This window comes from Camelus ferus, chromosome 4, assembly GCF_009834535.1.
Source record: "Camelus ferus isolate YT-003-E chromosome 4, BCGSAC_Cfer_1.0, whole genome shotgun sequence".
Taxonomy (NCBI): Eukaryota; Metazoa; Chordata; class Mammalia; order Artiodactyla; family Camelidae; genus Camelus; species Camelus ferus.
Genome location: NC_045699.1, coordinates 54480493 through 54493179, shown reverse-complemented (window position 1 = coordinate 54493179; position 12687 = coordinate 54480493). Strand labels below are relative to the sequence as shown.

At 43.4% G+C, this 12687-nt stretch overlaps 1 protein-coding gene and 1 long non-coding RNA gene across 7 annotated transcripts in view; one reads left to right on the top strand and one right to left on the bottom strand.

The window, feature by feature from the left end:
* The window catches only part of PALM2AKAP2 (PALM2 and AKAP2 fusion), a 425013-nt gene that overhangs the window by 103153 nt on the left and 309173 nt on the right, over window positions 1-12687 (bottom strand). The gene's annotated exons all lie outside the window — the stretch shown is intronic.
* On the top strand, window positions 40-3897 carry LOC116663220. The gene is made up of 2 exons (XR_004319397.1): window positions 40-367; window positions 3085-3897. It is a non-coding gene; the product is annotated as an uncharacterized LOC116663220 (long non-coding RNA).

The window sequence follows — 12687 nt, the reverse complement described above, 5'->3', positions numbered from 1 at the left end:
CCTCCCCTACCACCCACACCTTCTGTCTGTGGCTTTGGCGGAATTCACGCACAAACCAAGGAACTATGAAATGAGTGGATGGATAAATTAGAGGAATAGAGGGATGGAGGGATGGGGCAAGTGAAGCTGAGTATTTCCTAACTGGGGAGAGGGCTCTGTATCTGGGCATGTAGACCTGTGTTAGCGCACGTGTGGGCGTGTCGGCGTGTGTACATGTGGACTTCTGTGTTGGTTTATACATACATGCATATGAGTGTATATGGAAGTGTGTGGGTGCGTGTGCGCCCTCACAATGCCAGGCGCTGCTGAGCTCCTGTCCGAAGGATCGAGTTCCTCATCTTTGACCCAGCGCCACGACTCTGTCTGGGTAAGCAAGACGTCTGCGAGCGGTTGGGAGGTGCGTCTTTGTGACGTGGATGGAGGCTCCGTGCGTTTGGGGCCTCTCCCTTGCTGTGGTCCAGAGGCTGAGGGACAGGGAGGCTTCTGGCTCGCCGGAGCCTTCATGCCGCCCTCCCTGTTGTGGCAGCCCGGGGCCTGGTGTCAGAGCGCGTGTGTTAACAAAGCCAGCGGTGGGGAAGGAGGCAGCTGATACACCGCGTGGGGCTCGATCGGGCTGGTGGCCAGCGATCCCTCACTCCGGAGCTGTCTGAAATTTCAGCATGTGATCCCCTCCCCCACCATGAATATTTAAATAATGTTAATGACCCTTTGAAAACGGACTGTGTAGAAATCCTGAGAGGACACACAAAAACACCCCACACAGAAAACAGTATTTCAAAAGGCAAGGCGTTCTGTGCGGAGGACATGTAATATGAAGTCTGATTTCTTGAATTCAACTTTCCACGAGGCGTGACCAAGGTTTTTCATTTTCCCAGTGATTCTCTCTCTCCAACTCTGCAAGTCAGAGCCCCTTACTCTCCCTTCCAGCTTCCATCTCTGTTGGCCTGCTTTTTTCTGAACCGCTGGCCAAAATCCTGAGTTGATGCTGCATGCGGTGCACAGCAGGTGAAGACGACTGCCGGAGTCTGGTTCTTCTTTCCAAGTCCACAAAGGTTCTTGATTTGCCATAGAAAAACTGATACCATGGGGAACTGCCCAGAAAGCCTGTCCGTGCTGATGCCCATGAAAAATAGCACCCCTCCTGGAAAAGGCTTCTTCCCTGTCTGGAGGTTTAGTCTCACCTTTCCTCAAGGGGGTTTGGGGGTGGAGTGGGGGTGGGGTGGGGTTAAAGGCTACAATGGAGATGTCAGCGGTTCGCCTCAGGGTTCCTGAAAGTCAATAGGCTTCTTATCCTTGGCTTTTAGGGATTGTTTCACCAGGCTTTTTGAATGTTTGTCTCTTACACTATTGAATTGCTATAGAATTTACTGACCAGTGGCCAGAGATTACAGAGCTTCAGCTTCAATCAATTCCTTCCTTCCTTCCTTCTCTCCTTCTTTCCTTCCTTCCTTCCCTCCTTCCTTCCTTCCCTCCTTCCTTTCTTTCCTTCACCTCCTCATGCCACTGACTTAAGGAGTTAAATATTTGGCTGCCCTACATTGTGATATATTTTTAACTTTTTAATAGCATGTGAAAACTCACATGGAAATGAGCATGTTTGGTGACATTTATTTATATGGACCATAGACTTTTCAAGGAAAGATTCTAAAATTACAGCAGAGGTGAGATTTCTATAAAGAGTATTAGGGCAAGTGCTTCATCATTCTTCTTAGGTTCCTAAATTAGAATGTATTGTTTCCGAATCAAATTTGTTTCATTACTACTAAGAGTGGAGTGCTTCACACGGCTTTATTCTCAATTCTTTCCTATAGCAATGTTAATGCTAATATTAATTTAATGTTATTTTAAAATACTAATTAATGTTAATTTTCTGTGAATATTAATTTTAATGTTCTGGCATAGCCTGCAGAAAACTATTGGGAATATTAATTAATTTAGGAAAAATACATGTTTAATAGCTATTAACTTACAAGAACATTTCCTTTTCTTTCATCTTATACAATATTAAAGAAGTAGCAATGATTAAATTACACTTTTTTTTTTAATATAAAAGGCTTGGTACATGCCAGGTACTAAAAAATACTTGCTTAATTTGTTCAATGAAATCAATGCAAAGGTATGAACATCTGCATGTGAAAGTAAAAACTGTTTTAAATGAACACTTTCTCATTTATTTTCCCCTAAGTCGGCAGTTCTCAATCAAGGGTGATTTGATCCCACAGGGGACAGTGTGGCAATGTCTGGAGACAATTTTTTGATTGTGAGAATCAGGGTAGAGGTGCTACTGGCATCTAATGGATAGAGGCCAGGGATGTTGCTAAATGTCCTGAAATGAACAGTACATCCCCAATAGCAAAGGATTATTTCATCCCCAAAGCCAAGAGTTCTGAGGTCGAGCTATCTCACCCTGGACTCAAAGCCAGGACTAAGGACCACAGCTATCAGAACCACGTATGTATTTATTAAAAATGCAAATTCACTTTTACCTACTAAGTCAGATTCTCTGAGGGCAGGACCAGAGAAACTGCTTTTTTAACAGCTCCTAGGTGGTTCTTAAGAACATGAAAGTGTGAGAAACACCGAAGATGGGAAAGGCTGGCTTTATGACCTAGTGCCTGCTCAAGGGTTCATCACATCGTATGTGTCTTCAGTTGATAACAGTTACTAGGGCTGAGAAAATTTATAAAATAAACAGGCTTCTTGATGCATGTAAGAAGCACATATGAAGCAAATAAAAAGCTACTAATTCTGTGAAAAAAAAAAAACTAAAAATGGCTAGGATGTGAAAATGTTAACCACTCCCAAAGGCCCTATACCATTTAGGACAGAAGACCATCTATGGAAATGTTGCTTGGTAGGAGAGGAGATCAGGATTTCATTCACTATGGCTTGAGTGTACATTTTTTGCTCACGTTGCTGCTGCCATGCTGCTTGCCCACTTTAAACGCTGCCCCTGAGCACGAGTAGCCCCCAGAGGACCCAAGAAATAGGAAACACTAGAGAAACACTGAAAGTAAAGGTTGGGTTTTTGGGAAAGGAGTCTGCCTAGACACAGACTGATAGAGCTGCTTCTTTCTCCCCAAGCTTAGAGAAGAACAGAAGCTGAAAAAAAGACTGATGAGTGACTCAGAGAGCTGACCTGAAAACCCAAAGAAGGGGCCATGACCGGTCCATCTTCAAAACAGATCTGCCATTTCCTCCTTCAAGCAGGGATGAAGACCAAGCATCAGGTGGGTATCATCCTCCAGTGCTAAATGGGTCCCCCAGAAAATAAAGGTTTGCTAGAAAATAAGAATAAAGATGGAAAAGCAAACAAAACCAACACCACCAAAGAGGCTGGCCTACATCAAACCAACAGCCCTAGATCTAGATCTGTGAGGTTTTTCCACCAAGCACCAGAGAAGGTCACTGGAAAGTTAGGAACAATCCCAATCCCAAAGGAATCCCCATGGGACCAGATGCATCACTGCAAATCTAAGAGAAGAAACAAACAGGGGGAAATATTTACAACATTTATAACAGTGAGTTACTATCTCTAATATGTAAAGAGTTCTTGCAAATCAACATGAACACTGATGAAAATTACTATCTAATTGAAAAAACAAATGAGTCACTTATAGATCAATAAGCACAACCGGCTATTGAACTTAAGAAAAGATGCCCAAAGTCTTCAAAATTAAAAAAAAAAAAAAAAAAAGCAAGTGAAAATACTGGGATAATATATTTTGTCTGTGATATCGGTAAATACATAAACTACAAATGTTATCTATGATTGGTGAGAGAATGATGAAAATTAAGTTTTGTACACTGTTGAAGGGAATATAAACTGATGTTAATAAACTGGTAAATTTGTTAGACAGTTTGGTCATATCTCTTAAAAGTTAAAAAAAAAAAAAAGGTTAAACACTTGAACCTGTGATTCACTTTTGGAATTCAGAAGCTTATAAAATCTGTGAGTCAGAAGTCTGAAGTGGGGAGGAGAGGTCAGTGAATGAGAAATTCCTGATTACAGAGAGGTCCAAAATAAAGAGGCTATTTAATAGAGACCTTCAAAATTGTTTGCTGTGTAATGTTTTGATGTAAGCACTTCTGGTAACCCCTAGAGCTTTGATAACGGCATTTGTTTGGAGAACCAAAGGCAGGGGGCTTATGTATGGCTTGGTGCAGATTAACTATCAAGCAAGAAGGATATGAGATTAAAAATTCAGACAAAATAGGAAATCAGAACAAGAAGTAACCAGGGGACCTAACTCCATCCCATTTGAGTTAACCACTTGAGTTAAAAATCCATAAAAATAGTGGGTGGGCACTGGCCAACTTCTAACACTTTGTGGGTAATGGGCCAACTAATTTTAATTTAAATATAAAAGGAATGATTTTCCCCTGCAGGCTGTGGGGCTCGGGACAGCCAGCCAACAAATCCCTAGGATTCACACAGATCTTTGGCTTTTTTCTAATTCAGATAGTGGTTTTACCCTATTCATCTGGATGTTTTGTACGTTTAAGGGATTTCCGACTTAAGACATTTCTCCACTGATCTCTGATTCTTATTAAAGCGCAAAAACTCATCTCAAGGTTGCTTACATCCTTGGCTTTTTCAAAGAAGAGGTGACCCCATCCAGGGACTATCTGAACCGTCAACTTTCTGAATGCACAGCGTATAAGACTGACATGTGTCAGTCTATGAACCATTTGTTTTGACTTACAGTTGTTTTATCAAAATAAAAACACCCTTCTCAACACCATCTCTTCTCTAGGGTCAGGCCTGGTTGCTGAGTGGTGGTCAGCTCTTAAGACTTTGCAAATTGGTGTTTTCCCAAGCCAGCCCACACTGAGAGTAGCTGGAAGACTGAAAAAAGCAACAAACAAAAACCTGGGTTAATTTCCCTAGGAGCTCTGGGGCTCCGGAATCTGTTTGTTTAAGCTTCTCACATGATTGTATGACACAGCCTGGTTTGGGACCCACTTCGGGTGGACACAGTTATCCTCTGGCAGGGGAAGGAGGGAGCATTGATCACAGAGACAGGGATGCAAGTCATACGAGAACACTTGGCTCTTTGGGCCTTGTTTACTCCCATTCTTGGCCTCGTTCGAGGCTGCCTGCCTCTCCTTCATTTCCTCTCCAGGGTCTCCCGCTTCCCGTGCCCCAGTAAGTTTCTTTCCTGACTGTTCCACGTTTATCTCCTTTCCCTGCATCCTCACACTGGGTCTTTCCTTTGCCAAACCCTCTAACACAAGGAAATGGTGACCTCATGATATTCACCCCAATGCCTGAGATTCTTTTTTTTCACAAGACCTTTAAAAACACTCCAAAGAAACATCCCAAAACCCAAGCAATTTTTGCCCATCTAATTGCTTTCATTTTGTCTCGCATGATAGCTGGACCGTGCCTTCTCTACAATTGACAAAGTGACATTGCGCCTCTAGATTGTCCCCTTGTAATATAGGTTTAAAGAGAACCATTATAAAGAGAAAGTCATACAGTATTCCAAACTAAAATCGTCAATGAAAGGCAGTGACACGGAAGGTGCATGTTGGAAAGGATGAGGTTTTGGAAAAGGCTGTTGGCGGAGGGGAAAGGCAGGGAGGGAGAGCATGGAAGACTAGTGCCCTTGTGAGGGAAGCAGGAAGGCACACTTGAGGGGGTGGGAAGGGATAAGTTGGGAGTTTGAGATGTGCAGACACTAACTACTATATAAAATAGACAAACAAGTTTCTACTGTATAGCACAGGGAAATATATTACAGTAACCTATAATGAAAAAGAATATGAAAAGGAATATATGTATGTGTATGTATGACTGAAACATCATGCTGTACACCAGAAATTGTCACAACACTGTAAACTGACTAGACTTCAATTTAAAAAAAAAAAAACAAAACCAAGAAGACGGATGGCTATTCGGGACCACTGTGGGTCCCACATCCCCAATTCCCTTCCGGAGGCCTCAAAGCTTAAGTGCTAATGGCAAGCACTACTCATCTGTTACTTTGGTAATTAACAACAAAGCCTGGGGCCCCACATTCTTTGTTTCTCGGCTGCGAATTTTATCTCATTTAAGGACTGAAGCATTTGAAAAATCTAGTAAACACTCAAGCCCTCCTGGAGACATAGCAGAAAACATGGTGCTTCTTAAGCGTGGCATTACTAACACACAAATCTGCCAAATATACTTGGAATGTTCGGGAAGGTCCTCAGCGTGTTCGCAGACAGGACAGTGGGAGCAGTGCCCCCAGTGCTGAGGACAGCGTCTGCTCACAAAACCCCGTGACGTTGCTGCTCCTGAAACAAGCTGTGTTTTAAATCCAAGACTATTTTTCTTTTTGGCGGTGCTTAATTCCTTTTCAATTTAGGGAAGATGAGAATTCTTTTTTCGTTTTTATAAAAATGGGACTGTAACATTTTCCCAGTCATGCTCAAGTGTTTTCCTCAGAACATTTAAGTACAAGCTGTTAGTTTCCAGAAAGAACCATAAGGATGTTCAGTAAGATTAGGGAGAATAAAAGACTAAACTTGACATTTTAAGTTGGAATAATTCTGATTCTCACAGAGGGGAGGCCTTTGCTGTAGTATCTGACTTACTCATCATGTGTTTTAATATTGAGAACAACGCAGTGAGAAAATAGGCTTTTTCCTTCTACGACATCGAACATGTTAAATCATTTATGCTGGTGTTAAGGTAAGTTCACTGAATACAATGCGGAAATACTATGAAGGCATTTTAAGTTTATCTACATAGAGTAAGTTAATGACTTACCTAAGTAATCACTAACATTATAAAATGTTAAGACCATTTATTATTAGGTTTTTTTTAATTTTAATGGAGGTACTGGGGATTGAACCCAGGACCTCATGCATGCTAAGCATGCATTCTACCACTGAGCTATATCCTCTACCCCAAGACCACTTAGATATGGAGAGTAATAATAGCTTCTTCTATAGCATATTAAAAGCCTCTGTTAGGAGGGGACCATGGCCCAAGTAAACTTTAGAAACCAAATAGCTTATGGTAAAGTCAACCAAAGCATACAGACACACAATGTCTGTGACGTCTCCAATTCCCCGAGTCCTTGCCCTTCTCTCCCACTCCCTTTCCTCCTCCCTCCCCTCTTCTCTCCACCTTTCCTTCTCTTCTTTTCTCCCTCCTTCCTCTCTTCCCACCCGCTTCCTTCCTACTTTCCTTCCTTCCTTCCCTGCCTACCTTCCTCCCTACCCCACTCCCTCTTTCCTTTCCCTCTTAGACCACAGCCTAGTTAATTTTAGGAGCAGGCACTGCAAACTCAAATACCTTCAGAAGCCAGACAGATAACATAAATGAGTAATGCTGCCAGGTATCAAACAGTTTGTGACTCCCTGAAGGACCGCTAAGTAATTTATAGACTAGCTGAGATAAGACAGATCAGCGCGGAGAAAGAACTGTGTGTTTAGATACGTGGCTGCTGCTGCTCCTGTTTTATGTGAAGCGTTTTCTTTACTGGCTTGGGGTGGGTGAGGGCATACCTAAACGTCAGAGAGTGAGAGCTCAGAGGAATTATGTCACCCAAGCCACATTCCTCATTTTACAGTACAGCAAAATGTCAGTGAAATCTTAGGATCTCTGGAGCCAAAGACCAGGGTTCAAATCCTGATCTGTCATTTATTAGCTGAGTGAACTTGGCAACGTTGCTCAGCCTCTCCATCACTCCAAATCCTCACCTATAAAAGGCAGATCATGAGAACATCTAGCGTGTGTGACTGTTGTCAGCGTAAAATGAGACCGTCCACATAAAGCTATAAGCCCAGGGCCAGCTCTAAGGTTCCTTGTTATCAGTGAAGGCAAATGAATCCCCAGTGGGGGATGGGACTTACACAGAACCACTGGGAAATACTGGGTCAAGTTCAGGTCTCAAACTAGGGCCTGCTCACTCCTAGTTCAGGGCTAATTTCTTTGCTGTAAGCTTGCTTTCTTGGGTATTTTTTTCTTATAACAATAGACAACAGCATGGTGAAAGGAAGCTCTGGTCAATTCGGTTTTAAGGCCAGAGTCAGATCTACGGCCCACCTCCAGCGGCCTTGGGCAATAAGGATGGCCAAGTGCAAAAGCAGAGGTTACCATCAGCCCGGGTATCCAGGATGGTCCACCATCGCTACCATAACTATACTAGAGATACTTCCCACTCAGGCTTTTGCCCTGGGGTTTTGCTCTGAGTTCTGTTAGAGCCTCCAGCCTGTCTTCAACATTCTGAAATATTTTGCCGACAGAGGATGCTGCCGTGGACCTAAGTATTGGGGAGGGGAAGTGAAGGCTTCATGTTGACATGCAGATGTCCTGTGGTTTGTGTCCACTCTCTGAAGGGGGTCCCTGCCAGGCATTGTATCCAGAGTTTTCTGGCTCCGACAAGAGGGAGGCACCAACAATCCCCGGGGCAGAGCCCTGCCGGGGAGAAATGAGCCCTCACTGCCTGGCCCCTGCTCCCTTCTCCTTTGGGCCTTAGCTCTACCTTCTGCTTTCATTTTGTCTGGTTTGGGATCACTCAGTCTTGCCCTGGGTCCACCAGCTCACTCATGCTGTGCTCTTTACCTAGAAAGCCCTTCTCTCCAATCATGGCTTATCTGACTCCTCCCCTGCCCCCAACGCTGCTGTTCCCTGGGGCTCAGCATCTTCCCTTGAATACCCATCAAACACGCATGCTCCAGCCCTACCCCTTACCAGCCACCCCCAACTCATCTTCCCTGTATTTCCTGACTCAAGGGTCCCACAATCCCTGTGGTCACCCCTGCCCTGTTGCTTACTGTGGTCAAGTTGCTATGGCCCCTCTTACTGTCCCCACTGCCTCTGCACAGGCCACACCTTCCTTCTTTCCCACCTGGACTATTCAGTCAGGTCTTGTCAGACCTCCTGCCTTTGGCCTCTCCTGCATCCTGCCCACCTGAGTCAGCATCTCCAGTGGCTCCTCTTGCCAGAATGGAAATTCCTTATCATTCAATCACTCATCCATGCAACAAATACTTATTAAGCTTCTCCCTCATGTGAAGCGCCATTGTAGGTGTTCGGGAGGTGGCAGTGAACAAAATCACATGCTTTCTCTCTCTCGTCCTGGAACCACTGGGCCTGGAGGTGGGATGGGTGTTCTACTTGCTCTTTACTGCTTCTTCCAGACTACCGTCCTCCTTTCTCAATAAAGTCCCCCTTCCTCATTCCTTGAAGATTTTAGCATCTGTCATTCTCTCCAAAAATACTCTATCCAACAACATCCCAATTACAGTTCTTAATGATTATAACACCCATGTGGATAAGTCTTCAAATACCCTGGCCTCTTAGTTTTTTTAACTTTTAAAAATAATGACTGTTGTCCTCTTCAGCCATTGACTCCCACGGTCCTGTCCTAGACCTTGCCATTACCAATAACCACATCCTTCATAATCTCAGTTTTAAACATCCTATTCTCAAACCGTCACTGTTTCTGCTACTCTGCCAACTCCAACAATTCTCCAACTCCATGACCAAGGCTAATCCAATGATTCCATGATGCATCATTGTTCCTCATCCATCTGGTTCTCACTCTCTCTTTCTGTAGCTTGGATTCCATGGTCCATCCCTGGTGTACATTCTCAACCCCTCTTCCTGTCCCTTTGTTGTATTTGCCCCGTCATCAGTAGCTCTGGATCAATGCAACTTTGTCCATGCCTCATCTGCATTCACCAACTGACATGATTAGAGAAAAACACACAACCATCTGGCTAGCCCCATGTTCCCTGGATGACTGCTCGCTTTAAGTGGTACCTGACATGCTATGTACATTTCCCCACTCCATTCATTCCCCCACTCTTGTGATGACTATGTACACCTACTTCCTTCCCCTTAGACACTCTTTGTTCCTCATTACTCTCATCTGATGACCTGGCTTTCCATCTCACTGAGAAAGTGGAAGCAATAAGATGGTCTTCCCTCTTGTGACTACGCGCACATGTCTCTGACCACAGCTAAGGCCATTTCCTCTATTTATACTGGAGTCCATCCCTTCTAACCTCTTCCAGGACATCGCTCCAGCAACTGTATCCTCTCCTGCAACATACATTTTCTCTTGCCTCATCAACTCTGCTGTGATCTCTCCCATTTTCGAAAAACGTCTCTTGACCCTACAACTTTCTGCAGCTACCAACTTAATTCTCTATTCCCCCTTAGAGCAAACATGTAAGACAGGTATTTCTACTTACTGTCTCCATTTCCTGCCCCAGCCGTCTCACTTCTTTCTTTTGTCCCCATCACCCACCAACAGAGCATCGGTCAGAGTCACCCTGACCTCCCTCCAGGCTGCCAAACCCAATGATCATTTCTCAGAACTCATCTTACTCGACCTTTCAGCAGGATTTGACACAGGTGGTCAATCAGTCCTTTTTGAACTACTTCCTTCATCTGGTTTCCCAAATATACCCAACTCTTGGTTCTTCTCAGATGCCACCAGCCATTCCTTCTTGGTCTTCTTTTCTTTCTCGTCTTCCAAATCTTTAATATGGGCTAATCCAGGACTGGGGCCTCAGCCTCTTTTTTTCCCTTCTTCCTTTCTGTGATCTCATCCTGTCTTGTGGCTAGGTGCTGATGAATCCCAAATTTCTATCTCAGCCTGCCCTTTCCCTGGAACTCCAGATTTATACCTGACCCTTCCACTTGGATGACTAGAGGCCATCTTCAACTTAACAAGTGCTCAGCAATTTCCTGATTTCTTCCCCAAATCTCTCCTCCCATAGCTTGTTCACCTTAGTAAACCAGAATCTATCCTTCTAGCCATACCACTGTCACCTCCATCTGACAGCATTCTGATTTATTTTCCTCCAAAGCACTTATCACCATCTTTCATATAATATACTTGCTTGTTTCTTTGTTTCTTGTCTAGCTCCCCTAACTAAAAAGTAATCTACATGAGTACAGGAGTATAGTCTCTTTTGTTAATTTCTGGATGCCCATAGCTTGGCATAGAGTAAGGTGCTAATTAAAATTTGTTGACTAAATGAAAAAAATGGAGCTTGTTATTCATGGAGCTTACATCCTAATAGAGAGTGAAAAATGGTGAAAGATTAAAAAACAAACAAGGGAGAAGAATGCCAGATAATATGAAATAAGACAACAGGAAAGAAAATCAAAGGCCAGTTGAATTACCCGATGTAGCTATTAGAAATATATTATTGTCAGGAAGTAGTAATTGTTCTAAAGAAAAACAAGGCAGGGGAAAGGGATAGATGTTGATGGCGGTGAGGAGGGGGTACTATTTTATATAGTATGGTCAAGAAGAGACTCTTTAATGAGGTGACATGTGAGCACAGAACCAGAAAAAGAGAGGGAGTGAATTGTGAGATATTAAGGGGGAAAAGCATTCTAGCAGAGGGAACAGCAGATGTGGAGACTCTGACCAGCCATGTGTGGAGCAGCCAGGACATCCTCACAACTGCGGAGGGGTGGGTGAGGGGGAGGGTGGCAGTGAGTGAGCTCAGAAAAATCACAATGACCCCACAAGCCTTGATAAGTACTTTGGGTTACTTTTTTCCTGAATAAGATGTGAAGCCACTCATTTATTTTAAACAGATAAATGACTTGATTTGTGTTAAGTTTTTTAAAGATCACTATGGCTGCTGCTGCATGAGGTCTGTACTACAGAGGGGAAAGGAGTGGCCAGGAGACCGTTTAGAAGCTATTGTGATAATCTGGGCAAGAGGTGACAATGGCTTAAGCTAGAATGGTCACGGTGCAGTGGTGAGAGTAATGGAGGAATCAGATTCCAGATAATTGGAAGAAGGAGATGTCCAGGCATAGGGCAAAAAGCACTGCACTCAGAAGGCATTCAATACCTATTTATCAGATGCATGCCCACATACTTCTTATTCTCATTACAATAGAATATTCTTTTTAAACTCAAAAGATCCCCATTTGATCAGATTTCTAAAAAATTTCTTTTCAACAAAACTCCAACTCACCCAAACAGGCTTTTAAAGGACATTGGGCAAAGTAGTTCTTGAACTTTAAGTTAAAAAAAAATGCACTTTTTAAACACTGAACAAGCTAGATTTTCCCATAAGACAATTTCCAAGAAGAATTTAGTGTTTCATATGAAAGAATCACGTTGACCCTTAAATTTCTAACATTTATCATGGGTGAGTTCAGTTGGCCTTTCTTTTTTCCCTGCTATTATCTGTGGCATTCTTCTCCCTTTAACTCCTTAATTACAAAAACAGCTCTTTTCAGACAGGTCACTTGCACAAAGAATGTGTGGCTTTAAAGTTACCGATTCCTTCCCTGGGGAAAGCATACTTTGTGGCCTTTCCTTTGCTACGGATCTGAATCCAAGAGAATGGCTGGTTGGGAAGTTCACCAGCGCAGCATCTCCCGAGGAAAGAAGAGCACGTGTGGATCACAGGCAAGAGGTGGTCTGGCCTCACAGGCAGGAGGATGTCTCTGGGGGCCAAACTCTCCTTCCTCCACTGATTCTGGGCAGGATCTTCTCCCAGGTTACTTCCCTGTGTCTCAGTTTCCTAGTCTTTAAAATGGACACAAGTATATAGTACTTATATCATGGGTTTGTGGTCAGTGTTGGATGAGTTAATGCTTGTAGAGGCCAAAGGACTTATCATTTAGAGTCTCAGTAGATGGCAGTGAGACAGGAGGGAAGAGGGCAGGATATGACCATTAAAGGAATGACACAGCAATTAGCACCA